An 18,962-nucleotide genomic window follows, 5' to 3' on the forward strand; every position below is an offset into this window, starting at 1 on the left:
CACTGATCCCTTCTCTGACATAGAGCCTTGAAGATCTTTCTAAATCATTCATGGATTTACAGTGACATCCTGGACCAGTTTCCTGCTTGCCCGGCTGCTGAGTTTGGATGGGTGACCTGATCTGGGTAGAGTCTGGGTGGTATGATACGTCTACGACTTATTAATGATGGATTTCACCGTGAATGACTCAATGGGATAATGAGAGAGTTTGAAATCTTCTTATAGCCCTCTCCTGAACGGTGCTTCTCCACCACTTTATATCTAACTTCTTTGGAAAGCTTCTTGGTCTTCATGTTTGCCTTGTTTGTTGACCAAGTGAGTTGCACCTTAAAACTCAGATTAGTGGAGGAGCTTAATTTTTTTTTTGTTAAACCATTGACTACATACAGGTGAAACCTATTACACTTATTTTCAAACTAGTCTAACATAATTTGCTCCTGAAGTGATTTATGGTTCATTAGACAAAGGGTTTGAATACTTTTGCCACTGAAAATCATCTGAGTTTTCTCTGTTAATCCAACTGATTCACATTTTATCTGCATTAGTTAGCTTTATCACTTTGGAGTAGTTTGTGAAGACTCTATGTAATAAGTTTGATTTGAAAGTGTCATGAAATAAGCTCAGGTGGCATTAAAATGTGAAAACTTTGGAGGGGGGTGGGGGGCGGTAAATACTTTTGCAGGCCACTGTACCTCTCTCATCAGCCGTGACATTTCAGCAAAGGACTTCTATGACTCCATGGGACTGACTCAATCTGTAAACTTTCCAACTCAGATTTCTCCAAATGGCAAATCCTCCCTTCTGGACTTGGTGATGACTAATTTTCCCACAAATGTCTCATGCTTTCCCTCTGCTCCAATTGGTTCATCTGATCGTATGCCTGTGAAAGTCATCATCCAGCTATCCAGAGAGATGCCTCAATGCCGGAGAATCTGGCAGTTCACTCAGGCAATTTGGCAGGGACTGCAAGCAGCCATTTCTCTTTAGGACTGGTCTTCCATATCTGCTCATGGTACCTCTGATGTTAATTCAACCAGGGAATTCTTCCACAGAATTAAACCTGCTCTCCCTCTCTCCTCTCTCCTCTCCCCTCTCTCCTCTCTCCTCTCCCCTCTCTCCTCTCTCCTCTCTCCTCTCCCCTCTCCCCTCTCCCCTCTCCCCTCTCCCCTCTCCCCTCTCCCCTCTCTCCTCTCCCCTCTCCCCTCTCCCCTCTCTCCTCTCTCCTCTCTCTCTCTCTCCTCTCTCCTCTCTCCTCTCTCTCTCCTCTCTCTCTCCTCTCTCTCTCCTCTCTCTCTCTCTCTCTCCTCTCTCTCTCCTCTCTCTCTCTCTCTCTCTCTCTCTCCTCTCTCTCTCCTCTCTCTCTCTCTCTCTCTCTCTCTCTCCTCTCTCTCTCCTCTCTCTCTCCTCTCTCTCTCCTCTCTCTCTCTCTCTCTCTCTCTCTCTCCTCTCTCTCTCCTCTCTCTCTCTCTCTCTCTCTCTCTCTCTCTCTCTCTCTCTCTCTCTCTCTCTCTCTCTCTCTCTCTCTCTCTCCTCTCTCTCTCTCTCTCTCTCTCTCTCTCTCTCTCGCTCTCTCTCTCTCCTCTCGCTCTCGCTCTCTCTCTCCTCTCGCTCTCGCTCTCTCTCTCCTCTCGCTCTCTCTCTCCTCTCGCTCTCTCTCTCCTCTCGCTCTCTCTCTCCTCTCGCTCTCGCTCTCTCTCTCCTCTCTCTCTCTCTCTCTCTCTCTCCTCTCGCTCTCTCTCTCGCTCTCGCTCTCACTCTCTCTCTCTCTCCTCTCTCTCTCTCCTCTCTCTCTCCTCTCTCTCTCTCTCTCTCTCCTCTCTCTCTCCTCTCTCTCTCCTCTCTCTCTCCTCTCTCTCTCCTCTCTCTCTCCTCTCCCTCTCCTCCCTCTCCTCCCTCTCCTCTCTCTCCTCTCCTCCCTCTCTCCTCTCTCTCTCCTGTACAGATTGATCTCATGTCGTCTTCAATTATCCTACCATTCTTCCCGCCCATGGTGCACTGAAACCTGTGGTGATGCAGTTGTTTTGAAACAACTTTCCTTCTCTTCCTGGAAGGCAAATCTGACCGAAGGCAATCTCAGTGCATTCCAAAAAGTCCACAACAAGTATGTGTCCACTCTCAGGAGAGCCAGAAAACAACATCTGTCCATCCTCAAGATTGAACTTTCAAACTTGTGTCCCTCCTCTAAAAACCTGGTGGCACCTTGTCAAGTTGGTCTCTGGTGTATGCTCCCCTTCCATCCCTTCCCTCGCTTCAAATAGCACCACAGCCGACTCCACTTGTCCAAGGGCTGAATACTTCAATTCTGTTCTTTCTTCCAAATCTTGTGTCCCCAACCCCTCACGTGCGGTACCCATCCCTCCCTGTCACACCTAACTGCTCCTGGGCTCTGTCTTTTGCACCTGAGAAGTACTGCTCTCCCCTCTGAGCTGATGCTTCCGCCTCACACCTCGCTCGGCTTCACGATGTGGAAACCAAGGCCTTCAAGATCATTGGAATCTCCCATGATGAAGCTGAGTCTATGGGTCTATCACTTCATCATCGCAGCCAGGTCGGTGGTATCTCTGTCTTCTGCCTCATTTCTGGTCTTGCACCCTCTGCTCCTTCTGTGCTTTGTCCCCTCCAGGTTTCTGCAGGGCTCATACGGTCCACCATCAACCCCCTTCTGGTGAAACTACCTCAATCCAGGACCACTGCTCACCAACACTTATTTGTTCCTCTCTTTTCTTCTCACCTGTGGAATCAACTTTCGCAACCTCTTCAATGCCATTCTTCCCTCCAGATCTTCACGAGATCTGTTCACCACCGTCTCAGGTCAATCGCCAATCCAAAGCCATGATCATTTCTACCCTTGTTAACCTCACCGAAATCCCTCCTTCCAATTTTCCAATTTTCCCACCTTGGGTGTTTCATCCTGTTTTATCGGTTACATCCTGATCTTTTCACTGTACTTAGTCTTCCACGAGCCTCGACTATGTATCCAAAAAACAAACAAACAAAAAACATCTTTCCATGACGTTTTCAAATGGCTTGCCTGTCTTGGTGATGCTGTAAAGATTCATCATTCCTCTTACACCACTGCCTTGACTCTGATAATTATCCATCTGTACTACAAACCATGCATTATCCTGTGGACAATGCGGCACGTTTCCATCTCGTCCCCATGGTCCGGACAACATTCTTGCGCGATTGTTCATTGGCATGACCTATTCAACTATTCATGACGTGTGCCATTTTTGCTGAGGCCGACCCAAATGATGAGCAATATAACACAGGCATCTGCGCTCTCTGTTCCATGCCTTGCCATTTGACTCGCGCTCATTGACATGTCAAGTTTCATCTCCATGCTGTCGTCATTGTGGATTATGAATTGCAGACTTACACTGGAGTATCGGGCCAAACCGCATGTTCTTTACACTGAATGGGAATGGAATCAACGGTTTTATAACATCACGGTGATTGCATTCGTACAGTAATAAAATAGCATGTGTTTGATCATATTTTTGACCATTCCATGTAACATGATGCTTTTTGGTTGTTATGCCTCGTGCAAAGCCTTGTAGTTTACACATTCTTTTCTTTCGGGTAAAGCTCCATGCTGCAGCACTCTCTTTGAACCTGACCCTTGGTTGTTTGTGCATGGATTTAATACCTCGGCTTTCTGGGTTAGACTCGTTTTGACTAACTTTCCTCGGAAGTTCCAAGATGCTCTTCTGCCGTGCTTGCAAGTTAGTCTTTCAATAGATTCTCTCGGCACATTCCCTTTTGGGTATCGGCATTACTGACTGACTGGCTGCATAGCTCAGAGGTGGCGCACTCACTCCGAGCTTATTCGGATTCAATTTACTGCCCGACTATTAACTGTCACCCTGGTGCTTCGCAGGCGGGACGTCACATCGATCAGTGGGATGTTGAGCTGACCTGCCTGCTCGCATGTGATGGACGCTAAATATCTTGAAGTGCATTTCACAAAGAGCAGGCGATGGATGGTGTGTTGATACCCTTGCTAAATTTTTAATTCCTGCCCTCACTATCACTGGGAAGAGCAATGGTAAATCACTCGTTGTACCCTTTGCATCATGGCTGCTTCAGCAGTGCTGATGCTCTGGAAAGAGCTTGGCCTTGAATGGTTACTTATTCGTTTTTTCGGACTGGTGTGGACGTCAAGCTGGCAGTGTACATGCACCATCGGGGCCTGATTAAGGTTTTGAGCCACCTACAGATTATGTACTCACTCGCAGCGGCTACCCGGTGTTGCCCGATTGGGGGAGAGGGGGTGCAAGGGGGGCGGTGGCGGGGGAGGGATATCCGGCGCTGCCTGGCTGGGTGAGCCTTTCCTCACGGTGATTTTGGGATGTGTTGAACTTTGAAAAGCTATGGAGTTATTGCTCTCATGGTGGTTACGTTTTGACTGCGGGATGGAGACAGCACTGCCTGACCACACATCCCAATATACACTTTATAGCGGCCTCAAAACGGACGTCAAAGCAAACATGTGGTAGCTTAAAACCTTCCCCACATTCTGAAGTACTGACATCCAAGATTTGGGGCCTCCAGCTGCTACGGTTTGGCTGTGAAAGAATAACTTAAACACACAAACAAACGCACAAACACTTGAAAATATATATATATATATATATATATATATATATATATATATATATATATATATATATATATATATATATATATATATATCGATAAGTGACACAAGTTTGTCCAACTTACTCCCTCCACACCTAACCCACCCACATGCCCCTTATACCCCCTTTTAAACTCTTTTCTTTACTCTCACACTCTTGTCTTTCCTGCCTTCTCCTACCAACCCCTTCATCATCTTTTTAGTTCAATTTCCTCTTCATGATTGCTTCCTTGTTCAAAAATGTATCCTCACCCACAGGCAAGCTGGGTATTGGAGAAACCAGCAAAGGAACTGGACTTCACACTCGGGCCAAGGAAGCTCTGATTTCTCTGCAGGTCGCCCATCATACGGAAGACCTTTCTAGAACAACGGTTACTAGGTTGGGATCCTCAAAGAGTTGAAGATCTGGTTGGGGAGGCTGAAGCTCGTATTACTGGACAATGCTCATTGTTGTTTTTGTGAATACATGTTGATATACTTTTACAGTCTTCGTAATGCCTTTACCATGAATTTATTTTGCATTCATTTTTTGTTGAATGTTTGTTTTTTGAATAAATATTGTTGGTTTTTTTATTTTATTATTGTTTGCTCCAAATCTTATTCCACATCATGGTCTGGACTGTTCTCCAGTTTCTTCTGTAACCCTGAGAGCCAAAAAGTTTTGGCTCACTTTTGGATGCATTGCTTGCTCAGCTAGTCCAAACCATGACATCGTAACAGCAATATCCCCTGCTGTTGCCTGGAATGTCCAAAGCTCTGTGCTGATCGCTCACTGACATATAAACCCGGCAAGTATTGCCAGGGTATGACGTTAAGGCCCAACCGGTCTAGGACTCGACCGTTGGTAGGAAGGGGACCAGCACATTGTAAATATGTTTTAATCCATTTTGTAACTTGATTTTATGCTGAAAGTCGTGCCCATAACCATTGTCATGACATTTATGCCGGTTTATGATGTGCAAATTTCTTCCTTGGTGCCAAAATAACTGCTTCTTGATTCATTACCTCTGCCACCGAAGGTGGATGGAGGTTATGTTTTCACCCATGTTTGTTTGTTTATCTGTTAATAAGATATCTCAAAAAGTTTTGGACAGATTCGGATGAAACCTGGTGCCCGGATTAGGCGTAGATTTTGGTGAAGATCCAGATCCGAGAATTTTTCAAGTGATTCCTAGAGAGAGAGAGAGACAGACAGACAGACAGACAGACTGTCTTATTCAGGAGGAACTGGACTTCACACTCGGGCCAAGGAAGCTCTGATTTCTCTGCAGGTCGCCCATCATACGGAAGACCTTTCTAGAACAACAGTTACTAGGTTGGGACCAGCACATTGTAAATATGTTTTAATCCATTTTGTAACTTGATTTTATGCTGAAAGTCGTGCCCATAACCATTGTCATGACATTTATGCCGGCTTATGATGTGCAAATTTCTTCCTTGGTGCCAAAATAACTGCTTCTTGATTCATTACCTCTGCCAAATCGTCGGCAAATCGTCGCCCAAAAACAAAAATCACACGCAACCACATACGTCACCTGTCTGACAGACAGACAGACAGACACACAGACAGACAGACAGACAGACATGGAGAGACGAAAACACGACAACGATATATAGCATGATATGTCAAAGTTGCAGAGGGATTGTAAGAAAACTTGGTGGATGAGTTGGGTGGGATATAACAACTGATCAATGTGATTTTGGTTGAAGTCCGGACACTGATCCGGCCTATCCGTGGGATTACAAAAAAACGTTTAACTGTTCAGCCGAGCAAAGGTATGCGCTGTACTTATGAGCAGGTGTCGAGTGTTTGGGAGCCAATAAGATATTGATATAGAAATATATATTTTTTTTTTTGTAGTGTTTGTTTCCTTGTAGTTAAACTCACGTCGGTTTAATTGGGTCCTTTTGTGGGTCTCGTACTGAGAATGGTCCTCACAATGTTGGTCAACAGACCGACCGAATGGTCATAACTTGAGCAAGAGTGTTAAACTTAAGGTCGGAGGTGAATAGAACAACCCGAATATTATTTTATTATTCGAAGGTGGACTTGGAGCGCTACCTTGATTTATTTTCCCAGTTTTAAATAAGAGCAGGCTGGGATGCTTCCTGCAAGTTCATAAATAATATATTCCATCAATATACTGTCAGAAACTCGACTACGTTGTCATGACTGCTTAAACAAAGAACTAATTTGTGCAAAGGGCAATATATTTCTTATGTACGCAAGGAGGTTGGCTTCAGGTGGCTGAATTGAGTAAGTGAAGTGTGAGAAGTGTAGCGGTTTAAGGTAAAGTGTTTGGAAGGACATTGGAGTGAGGGGTTAGGGAAGGTGCAGGTATGGGAACATATGGAGTGCTGGGGTTGTGGGCAAAGGTTCTGCCATAAATTTCGGATGTAATAAATATATGGTCTCAAAAACAACGGTGATAAAGCATTTACTGTCCAAAGTTTAGACTTAAGCTTCAAATCACATATACATTGCAGCATTTTCTTGATTTGTCCATATACTATCTTTTGTTATTGTTGTTGATGTAAAAGTGCACACTTGCTTAATGTCCTTGGTGGTGTAAAACTATACATCGATATCTACTCTGGCCCTTATTCTGCATATATTTTGTGTAAGCTCTTCCATTAACTACATATTCAAAACGCACTTCTTTTTCATCACGTCACGCCTCCCAAATTCTTTACTATTCCCTCTGACCATTCAGATTTCAACAATTCTTCAACCCGCCTCTGAAATTGTTGGCCCAGCCCCACCATTCTGAACTTGCCAGCTTTGTCCCGCCTCTCGTGGCCAGCTGCTGTCGTGTGCACCGGTTTAAAACTGATCCGTTTCCCCTCTCGGCGCTTTTGTGCCCATTACTTGCTTTCTGCCCCTCACTTGTTGAGCTTGCCCTGTTTTCCACCACGATCCATCGCTTGCGGTAAGTCGTGCCCGCTGGACTCATCGCAGGAAAGACAAACACTTTTTGGGAGTCCGAATGGTCTTTGTCTGTGACCAAATATCTGGATATACCTAAAGTAATGGTTATCATGTCGATGTGCGTTCTGTGATTTAGATATCTTTATTTATGAAGTATGCTCTGTTAGTGGGGTCACGGGGACCTCATGGGATGAGGAGATGCGAGGCTGAGAAATAACATTTGGGGAAGGTCGACGGCCACATTCATAGACAGTTAGAACATTTTAATCATGGAAAAGTAGATGGTGTTGGAAGTAAATGGTGAGAAGGTTTTCTTTTCTTTTTCTGAGAGCAGGGGTGAAATTAAATGATTCCTGCATCTGTTTTGAGTTTTGCATCGTGGAGGTGAAGCACGGTCACGACTTCATGACCACGACCAAAATATTTGGCGGTGAAAGAGCTTTTTCAGATGTATCATTCAGCCACCCTTCACTGTGCACCGAGGGTGGTTTCGCTGCATTATTCAATGTCATTTATCTGAGGGAACAGCATTCGGTGGGTTGAAAGCCAAACCCAGAGTTTGGACATCATCCAGGTTACTGATCCACTACAACCCCGTGATATGCGGTCGACAACTCGTTGCTATGAAAAAAAATGGTCTCTTCACAATGGTTTGTATCAGATTTCAATTACCAAAAGGGGGAATTAACAACCTTTCTGGAGTGGTTGGAAGATTGCAGTGATGGGTTTTTTTTGGGGGGGGGGGATGGAGCATGTGAGTACACCCACAGATGGTCTCTTTGGCTCCTTGCCATATGTACAGAGTCTGATTCTTCCTCCCCCTGGGCTTTGGAAAAGGGGTAGGGGTGGTGATAAAATGCAGGTCATCAATTAACCAGATGTGAAGTCAGATAGGTGAATGTAACGAAATCCTGATATGTATCCACTCCTTTCATTTCGAGGAGTAAAAAAAAGGAATAAGGAGATAGATTTGGACAGGGTTTGCACATTTTAAAAAGGAAATTGGAACAATTTCTCTTTTTTTTTCAAAAAAAGAAACCCCAAAGAGGTGTCTGTCCCGCTCTCGGCAGCTCTGAGGCACACTCAGCAATTTCCTGTTATTTTTTCCTTTTTCCAGCCCTTCGTCGTGACTGAAGCCCTGCGTTTGCTGGGCCCTCTCCCCCCACAAGTGGTCCTGCGATCTGCAGCGAGTGTCTTTGTGGAGCTGTTGCACCTCTGGCCGTTCAGGATTAGATCAGTAAGTGCATTTTTGGCTCACGGTGGGTTATCCCCCAACCCCCAGTTATGTTTGTGAGGAAAGTATTCGGTTACTGTGGTTGAGCATCATGATGAATGCTCTGCCAGATGGCATATTGTGAAATTTTACCCTCAACGGGCAAAAAAAGAAAATTTAATTCGATTTATTACTTTGCATCAGTACTGAATCCACATTCTCTGTTTAGTTATTTTCTTCTTTGGGCATCGTCTGCAAAGAGTTTCTCTGTGGTTAGGATCATGCAGCTCGTGTTCGAGCAACAAATAGTTTCATGGCTATCTGGTACAGCTCGGGGGGAAGAGCAGGACACGTTTATCCAGAGATAAGGAAATCGTTGTCAGGCAGCAAAGTCAAATATGTCATAAAGGAAGTTGATGCCTGATGGGTAATCAACATGGATTTGGGGGAAAACAACAACAAATAATTTTCCAAGAATCCTCCTGATAAAGAATTGTTGTCGAAAACTTCCATAAGACTTTTGACTTTTGAATAATAATAATGATAAAAAAAAAAAAATAAGACTTTTGCCATAATCTGAACTTGGCCATTTCAACTCCAGGTGAAATATTTTTTGACCACCTTCCATGTTTCCGTCCACCCATCATTTCCATATCCGTGCTTTGACAATCACAAAATAAATCATTGACGACGATGATGTTTTCGGGATGGAGCAATGCGGGCATTGAGTTTCGTACCCGAGGGTAGAGCAGAACGTCATGCCTTCTTTATCGGATATATTTTGAACACCATCCCATCAACCTCAACAACTGTTAAGTCTTCGACGGGTTTTGCTCCTTCGAGTCGTACTCGTTCTCAAGTCTACGAAGAGATTTCCTCCAGACTCGTACCTCTAAATTTCGTTCTCCTGCGATTCCTAGACATGGCCTGCCTATGACCTTTACTCTCTGGCCTAATACTACTCTCGGGACTGGGAAAACCACACGTGTGGATTGTTTGCAGCAGGAAATGCTGGGAAAGGTACGGGAAGCACGAGCAGTCTTATTTTATTTTTTCCTAAATGGGGCAGCATTCAGGGCATCCGGCCATGTTCAGAAAGTCCATGGTTCGATTTTATTTCAGTACTCCCCTTCCTCACATCGTCCTGCCTTTCCTGCCGTCATGGTGCTGACGGTGCTTGAATGTGGTGGTGCACGCTGCTGGTCCGATATCCTTGGGGACGATATCCGTTCGTGTTTTGGAGCTCAACGCTGCAGCTGGGGTTTGCTCACAATACAGCTGGTGTTGTGACAACTGCACATCATAATTGCTTTCAGATAGATTTCCAAAGTATGTAGCATGAGTAATATATCTGTGATGGATTTGCCAATTTTAGTGGGGTCATCCCAAAATTTCTGTCGTCAAGTCTACATAATAGATGTCATACCGTTGACAAATTTATTTGTCGAGTCATTCGACGTAATCTCCATCTTCAATGCACCTCATCCAGCGGTGAAATCAAACTTTCGATCCCATTGTGTGGAACTCTTCCTTCTGAAGTGTCCTCGACATTGGATTTTGCTGTGCACATCCTTTTTTCCTCCCATAAAGGATGATACCTATCGATCAACAGTTGGGTATAAGGAAGGATTGTGCAAAAAAATATATTGGTGGATTTAATGAGAATTTTTATTCAACATCGCCATTAAGTCCCTCCACTGTCGAAGGTGGATGAAGGTTTTGTTTTTCACCCCTGTTTTTTTGTTTGTCTGTCTGTGATCAGGATATCTCAAAAAGTTATGGACGGATTCGGCCGAAAATTGGTGGACAATTGGTCACAAGGACGAATTGATTTGATTTTGGTGAAGATCCATCTCCGGATCTGAAAATTTTAAAAGTTATTCTTCACAATTGAGAGACAGGGCTAAAACCGATACATAACACTATGTCTCAAAAAAGTTGGGGATGGTTTATGACAAAACTTGGTGGATGAGTTCAGTCGTTGACAAGAACAAGCCAATTTGATTTTGGTTAAGGTCCGGATACAGTTCCGGACTATCGGTGGGATACAAAACAAACTGTTCAGCCTGGTGGAGGTATGCGCCTTACTGAGTGCCATTCAAGCTTAACAAGAGTCCAGGTATCTTCTTTACGGCCATGTCCTTGGTGCGAGATGATATTGTTGTGGACCCAGCGTCACGGGGGAACAACGAGGGAGTTTTTGATGGATTTTGATGGATTTGATGGATTTTGATGGATGCAATTATGATGTTTTTCCCCCTCCCTCGTTGTTCCCCCGTGACGCTGGGGCTGTCTCGTGTTCCTCTCCGGACTCACTGGGAATTGCAGGCCGTCACACACCAATAACTTCATGTTATAAAATGATAACTTCAAGAGGAAAAATGCGGGTCGCAAATTGACCGCGATCGCCAATAACTTGACCACGTGACTTAGGGTCCTTCGTCTAACAACCGTTTACCTAAGGACACATGACCTTATCCGGGATCTCACCCTCGGTACGTACTTGTGTGATTCAGATTACCTACTGGATCTGGTACAGTCGAGCTGCCAAGTACGCACTGACTATTGAACAGATTTGTGGGGAATAACGTCCCGGCTAAGCTCAGGTACGGGCCATGCTAGATCAATGGAATCAAATCTGTTTCTAATCAAATCTGTTTTTGGTGTATGTTCCCCCCTCCATCCCTCCCTTACCTCAAATGGCTGCACTGCTGATACCGCTCGTGAACAGGCTGAATGCCTAAACTCGGTGTTTGCAGCTAAATGTTGTGTCCAAAACCCATCGCTTTCTTACCCAGTTGCATCCAACTGTCCCTGGACTCTATCCTTTACCCCTGACAAGGTGGAGAGTTTGCTGTCAAACCTCGACTCAGATTCTGCAACCGGTCCAGATGGCATCAGCCCACGTGTCCTATAAACCTGCTCACACTCTCACTATGTCTCTCTGAAAGGACCGTTTAGAAACCCCCCCCCCCATCCACTTTCTCAACAATCCTCTGGAAGAAGTCCTTTCTTTCAAGTTTCTGGGTCTCACTATCTGCCATGACCTTTCCTGGGAAAACCACATTTCAAACCTGGCCTCCAAAGCCAGTCGCCGACTGGGAATCCTCCATCATGCAAAGTCCTTCCTCGGCCCACCTGAGCTCCTGACCACTTACAAAGCTTTCGTCCACAGCCTGATGGAGTACTGCTCTCCCCTCTGGGCTGGTGCTCCTGTCTCCCACCTTTCTCAGCTTCGCGCTGTGGAAACCAAGGCATTTCGGATCATTGACATCTCCCGCAATGAGGCTGAGTCTTTGGACCTCTCACTTAATCACCGCAGGTTGGTCGGTGGTCTTTCTGTCTTCTACCGTCTCCTCTCCAGCCTAGCCCCCCTGCTCTCTCTGCGATTTGTCCCCCGCCACATTTCCACAGGGCGCTCAAGGTCCGCCAACAACCCCCTTCTGGTAAAACGACCAAAATCACGAATCACTGCTCACCTTCACTCTTTCATTCCTCTTTTTTCCTGCCTTTGGAATAAACTCCCTCACTCTATTCACTCCCACTCTTCCCTCCAGGCCTTCAAAACAACTGTTCACCACCACCTCTTACCCCCATCCAAATCCTCGATCTTTTCTACCCCTGATAATCCACACAAACCCACCTCCTTCAAATTCCCTGCTTTCCTTCCTGAAAGTCCCTGTAATGTCCATCTTGTATTCCCCATGTTCCCCACCCCATCCCTCTCCCTTCCACAGATTTAATGTCTCTGTTCCCCACTGTTTTGTCCTTCCCACTCCTGCCCCTCTTGTCTCATGCCCCCCCCCCCCTTGCTGTGCGTTGTGTGTTAGCTCTCACATGAGCCTCGACAAGGTATACCAAAAAAAAATAAACCAATGTCACCCGCAGGGTGACCCGTATCTTGCCAAAAGGTGACCACGTGTGATTTCTTTAAGGTCACACTGAGGTGAACACAGCTGCTATCCACCAGGAGCGACTCCTTGAGGAATATCTGCCTACGAGAGATTCCGATGAGAATCGTTCTACAGATTAACCATGAAAAATATGCGTTTGCCTCATAACGTCACCAAATGACGTCATAATGTCTCAAACTTGACATATCTTGAAAGCACTCATTGAGGTGTTCAATTTGAGGTACTACACGATATGGTTCCTAAAACTTGAAAATTTGACCTTGGGGTCAAATATGTTTGACCTCAGGCCCTAACCATGAAGGTCAAGGCCAATCGCCACCAAAAATTAATCAGCTGAGCGCTAGACCATGAACTATATTCCCATGAAGTTTGAAGACGATCCGATCAAAATTACTCAAAAAATAAGGGTTTCGGCGACTCCCCTGATTTGCGACAAAGTGACCTTGACCTTTGACCTTGACCTTCAAAATTTTATGCGTTGAAAGGGACCTCTATAGGCCTCTGATATGCGAAGTTACAAAAATTTCCAATGATAACTGTGCTCTGCAGAATTTTTTATACATGATTACAAACAATAAATAAATAAATAAATAAATAATAAATAAAAAACATATAAGCTGACTAACATATCTTGCAAAAACTTAGTTTTGGCAAGATAAAAAAATGGAGGAAAACACAAAAACGAGCTGGGTACATTTCTAAACAGCACATTTATTTAAAACCAGAATGTGAGGAAAGTTATGTGACACAGTAAATGGGGTTTATTGTAATGTACAGCAAGGAAAGCAAGGAATTCATGGGTTGTGGCAAAAGGCAAACAATTCCACAAAAGGAGAGACTGCAGAGTTATCCCGTTAGTTCTTACAGTCTTAACTTATGCCACGACAGCCACCATCACACACACACACACACACACACACACACACACACACACACACACACACACACACACACACACACACACACACACACACACACACACACACACACACACACACACACACACCAAAACGCGAGGAAAGTTAGAGGGATTCCAGAGAGATATAAATAGTTGAGGATTAACGACCCCTCAACACCTGGCATTGCCAGCAGACCTGTGCAGTCCAGAATGCTTAGGAAAGGGGAGGAGGAAGAAATACTGGGGGTGTCTCAGGTGTGGGAGTGTGAGGTACGAGTGTAATGCAATGTGGGGGAGGGGGCGGAGTGCAAGAGGAAAAATGTGAGGTGCAAGTCAGTTTGATTGGCTCTTTTAGTTCCTGCCCTGAAAAGAACAGGTGGTCAGGCTTTGCCCATGTTGATTGCTCTTTTTGCGTCCACAGTAGATGAGCGATAGAAGGTAGAAGAAAGACACTTGAGAAGAATAGCCCAATCCTATTCGTGTAAGAATCTGTACGTATAGGTGTCGATATAATCTCATGAGCATCAACTGGAGTGGAGCAGCCTCGGCTCGTGGCAGAAACGCATGACCCCACGTTTGGTCACGCGGACTCATGGCGCCCCTCGCTCTGTGCATAGAAATCCAGTAGAAAATTGCTTGTCCTCCTCATGCCGCCTGTCTCCCGGTAAGGTCCGATGTCTGGCGAGTGCTGCTCGGGCTCGTCCTCTCCCTGTCCCCGATGATCTCCAACCGCTCTCCGAACTGCTCCGCTCTGCCCCGAACTGCTCTTTTTATGAGCCCCGGATGAGGGGAGGAGCCAAAAATCAGATTAAATGGGGCTGTTAGCGAAATCACACTTCCCCATTGGTCCATAGCGGTCGTAGCCACGCCCCGCAAGGCCCCGAATGCAAAAAAAATGGTTGAGTCACTCGCTGACCTGGTCATGCACCGGAGCTCCGAGTTTTACATGGGGCGGTGGTTCTCCGAAGTGCTCTCCAGCCCGAACTTGCGCTGGCCTCCATTCAAACGTTGGATTTTAGAGAAATCCCTACGCCATCTGTAGGTCCCGAAACGAGCTCCAGCGCATGTTCGCGCTTCAAGTTATGCCCTGAAATAACCCGACCTCCATCTCCACAGTGTCCTTTGAGGCTATGGTGAGAGCTTGATGACCATGTGGCAGTTGCGGCAGTCGAAGAGTCTTGCGAACATGTTGTGGCATTTGTAGAGTGAGAGGATTGCAACTTGGCGTTGCGGGGACAAGGTTGAAGTTCCTTGTAATGAGATGGTGAATAAAGGTAGCGTTTGTAAGCGTGAGTTGTTGCAGGGATTTTTATTATTCGTATGAAGTGGTTGTGGTTAGAGTGGAATAGTTTGGTGAGCGGAATGAAGATTTGAGGCGAAATGGCGGTTCAGAATTGGCGTGCAAATGCTCGGGGAGGATGCTCGCAGCGCGAACGCACAAGAAGTGCTCGCAGCGTAAACGTACTGGAGGCGCTCGCAGTGCGTCTGCTGAATTTCTATTGATTGGCGTGTGTGCTTGTTTGCATGTTTCGTGTGAGAGAAAGAGGTGTAGCAAAGAGTGAAAGAAAAATAATGGAAGAACTGTAAGGGTTAAAGGTTAAAGAGGTATAAGAGGTCTAACTGAAAGAGTCTCATGCAACGCACCTTTCCCCTTCACCCACTAGACATATGGAAGGTCAGGTCAGGTATGGGAGCATGTGCCAGAACAGCGCGTCGCTGCGTCCACTTTCCGCCGGTACTCCAGGGGCCTCCGTCTGGCCATCCCCCAGGCAGATGCCAGGCCCATCCCCATCTCCTTGAGATGATGGTCAACCTGCTGCAACCATGAGGCACGTGGTCGGCCCACTGGCCTCCTCCACTCATGAGACTCCCTCGCTGAGAGAATCTGGTGAGCAGGATCAGCGTCAGGAAAACGAGCCACATGTCCATACAGCCGCAGCTGACGCTCACGGACTATGCAGGTAACAAATCTCATCCGAGTCTCTCTCAGCAACCGCTCGTTGGACACAAAATCCGACCAGCGATAGCCAAGGATTCTCCGAAGAGACCTGGTACCAAAGGAATTGTCTCCGTCTCAGATCCTTGGTCAAAGTCCAAGTCTCGCACCCATAGAGCAAGACTGAAGTACCAAGGACCTGAAGACTCGGACTTTCGTCCTCCCGCACAGGTACCGGCAGCGCCACACCCCATGATCCAGTGAATCCATGACTCCCCAGGCCCGACCCAGACGCCTATTGACCTCCGGCTCACAACCTGCGGAGACATGAATATCACTGCCAAGGTAAGTGAATCTATCCACGACCTCAACATCCTCACCACAAACAGACACAGACAGGACAGCAGCATCCAAGATGTCACCGAAAGCCTGGATCTTTGTTTTGACCCAAGAAATCCGTAATCCCAACGGCTCCGACTCCTCATTCAGCACCTCGAGGGCCCCCAAGAGGATGTCTAAAGTCTCCGCAAAGATGACTGCATCATCTGCAAAATCAAGGTCCGAGATCTTGACATTGCCAAACGATGCACCGCAACTTGATCTCTCCGACATCCTCCCAAAATCCAGTCCAAGTGCTGAAAAGTGTGGGGGCAAGTACACACCCCTGACGAACTCCAGTAACAACTGGAAATAAGTCAGAGCTGGTACCACCACCCTTCACAGCACTCTCAGTACCAGAGTAGAGTTCAGACATCAGATCGATCAGTTTTGGTGGCTCCCCTTACGAAGACCAAGAATCCTCCAGAGGACATCCCGATTCACTGAATCGAACGCTTTACAGAGATCAACATAGGCTGCAAGCAGCCCCTGCCGAAACTCTCGTCTGCGTTCGGTGAGGACACGAAGTGCAAGGATACGGTCAATCGTTGACCTCTTTGGTGTAAAGCCTGACTGCTCTGGACGCTGGTGCTCAAGCAGATGGTGGCGAACCCTATCAAGAATTATCCGAGCAAAGACCTTGCCCGGCACTGAGAGCAGCGTCACCCCTCGGTAGTTGTTGCAGTCTTGGCGATCACCCTTCCCTTTCCAGAGAGGGACAACAAGGCCCCTCTTCCAGTCAGTTGGGATGATGCCTGTGTTCCAGGCAGAGCACAAAACTGCATGCAACGACGCGAGTGCAGCATTTCCACCAGCCTTGAGAAGTTCGGCATGGATGCCACAGATCCCTGGAGCTTTGCCCTGTTTCAACTGGTTCACCGCAGCCCGTGTTTCCACAAGCGATGGTGGGCCACAGTTGATTCGAGGGTCAGCAACAGGGATTGTAACACCCTTGACGTCCAACTCGACAGCTGGGGGATCAGCCTGGTACAACCGCTCAAAGTAACCAGCCCAGCGGGCCTTCACTTCAGACTCCTCTGTCAAGAGCCTACCACTCTCTGCTCGAACTGCAGTGCTCCGAGGGATGGGCTTGGATGAACGTAATGCGCGACCCCTGTAAGCGGGACGAGAATCACCTGTCCACAGGTGATGCTCTACCCCCTCACAGATTCCTCGCACATAGGCCTCCTTGTCCACCCTCAGTGCACGTACAGTTTTACGCCTCAGCTCCCTGAACAGCTCAGCTCTGCCATTCAGCCTGGCCCTGCGACTCTGGTCAATGGTATCCAGTGTCCCTTGAGAGACAAAATTCTTTCTTCGCGCTGCGGTGACCTCCAGGGCAGCCGCCGGCAGCATCAAGGACGGTGGTCTTGAAGGTGCTCCACAACTCTTCAGGGCCCCCCAAAGCACCCAGACGCCCCAAGTGTCCACTCAGCCTGTTCGCAAACTCCTCAGCTACTCTCTCATCCCTGAGCTTGGCAACATCCAGCCTAGGCTGGGATGGTACCATTCTCCAGGATTTAAGGTGCAGCTTTAGAGTTGCTACAACAAGCCTGTGGTCAGTATTGAGGAACTGAGCACTCCGGTAGACCCTGCAGTTCTGGATCATCCTCCAACGACCGTCAATGAGGACATGGTCAATCTCCTTTGCCACACCGCCAGCGTTGGAATACCAAGTCCAGCGATGAGCTTGTGGGCGCTGAAACCATGAACCAGCCACCCTAAGTCCATGACTTCTTGCAAAGTCAAGGAACTTAGTGCTATTCTGGTTCATAGTTCCTGACCCATGGGGACCAACACACACCTCATAACCATCCCTATCAGTTCCAGTCGATGCATTGAAATCCCCAAGACTAGAAGTGTATCTCGTCTGGGGCACTGATCAACCACAGACTCGAGTGTGGCGAGAATGCGTCCTTCACGGTAAGATCACTCGCCTCAGTCGGAGCATAAATAGAGACCAGGGAAATGACACCTAAGGAGTGACGAATCCTTAATCTCATAATACGCTCGTTGACCGGTGTTACCTCAATTATCATTGGGGTCAGCTTATTGGACACAGCTACAGCAACTCCTTGGGTATGGTAACAATCAGAGCGACCAGACCAATAGTAGGTGTAACCACCCACCATTATCTCGCCGCAATCCGGTCTCCGAACCTCAGAGAGAGCTGCAATCCCGATGTCCAAACGCTTGAGCTCAGATGATAACAGAGACAGGTGATCATCCTCTCTTAGGGATAGGACATTCCAGGCACCCACCCGAAGGGACCGCCTCAGGTTAACCCAAGGAGACCGCCGTCTGTTGGACGACACCAGCACCACTCCGACACACTCTCCCGCAATCTGACCCAGGGATGTTACCCCGTGGTTTCCCTCCTATCAAAGATTGGGGGTCCCGAAGGCTTTGCCCCAATCCCATCATCCGGTGAGCTGCCCTGCGAAGGGAAGCTACACAGGAGGTACTCCCACGGAGTGGGTTTTCAGATTTTTTTGCGTTTTTGCGTTTTGCGGAATGAAGCGTTTTACGGTGGCTGGAGTGCAAATCCTGCCACCAACCTCCTAATAAGAAGTAACCCAACTGCAGGAGGACGTCCGCAGACACAGTTGGGCACTAGATATGGATGGCCGTTGGCTCACAAGGAGCTCCTCCGCCCTTTGACAGGTTTTGTTTTTAATCCTGCTGGGTGTCCATATCCAAACACCCTCCTCACCAGAAAACCTGGTGGGGGAGACGGTTTAGTCGCCGACAACCCGACCATGGAACAGGTTAGTACAGGTTTACATGGTACCTGTAGCAGGTCACAGATCGAACCTGACCTGACAAAAAAAAAAAATTGTGGTTAGAGTGGAATAGTTTGGTGAGCGGAATGAAGATTTGAGGCGAAATGGCGGTTCAGAATTGGCGTGCAAATGCTCGGGGAGGATGCTCGCAGCGCGAACGCACAAGAAGTGCTCGCAGCGTAAACGTACTGGAGGCGCTCGCAGTGCGTCTGCTGAATTTCTATTGATTGGCGTGTGTGCTTGTTTGCATGTTTCGTGTGAGAGAAAGAGGT

The 18,962-nt window shown here is 47.0% G+C and overlaps 1 protein-coding gene across 4 annotated transcripts in view; it reads left to right on the forward strand.

Annotated features, from left to right (window-relative positions):
- Positions 1-5,000: 5,000 nt before the first annotated feature.
- Positions 5,001-18,962, forward strand: part of LOC147021494 (LHFPL tetraspan subfamily member 2 protein-like) — a 40,433-nt gene continuing 26,471 nt past the window's right edge. Inside the window, exons 1-2 of one of the 4 annotated variants that reach the window (XM_085891462.1) lie at positions 5,001-7,569; positions 8,686-8,805. The gene's annotated coding sequence lies outside the window, so the exon portion shown is untranslated. The remainder of the gene's footprint in view (positions 7,570-8,685; positions 8,806-18,962) is intronic. The other 3 variants (XM_085891460.1, XM_085891459.1, XM_085891461.1) reach the window with 3 other exon arrangements.

Source organism: Eptatretus burgeri, chromosome 8 (genome assembly GCF_056783735.1).
Source record: "Eptatretus burgeri isolate ZD-2024b chromosome 8, Ebu_testis_v1, whole genome shotgun sequence".
In the NCBI taxonomy this organism is placed as follows: domain Eukaryota; kingdom Metazoa; phylum Chordata; class Myxini; order Myxiniformes; family Myxinidae; genus Eptatretus; species Eptatretus burgeri.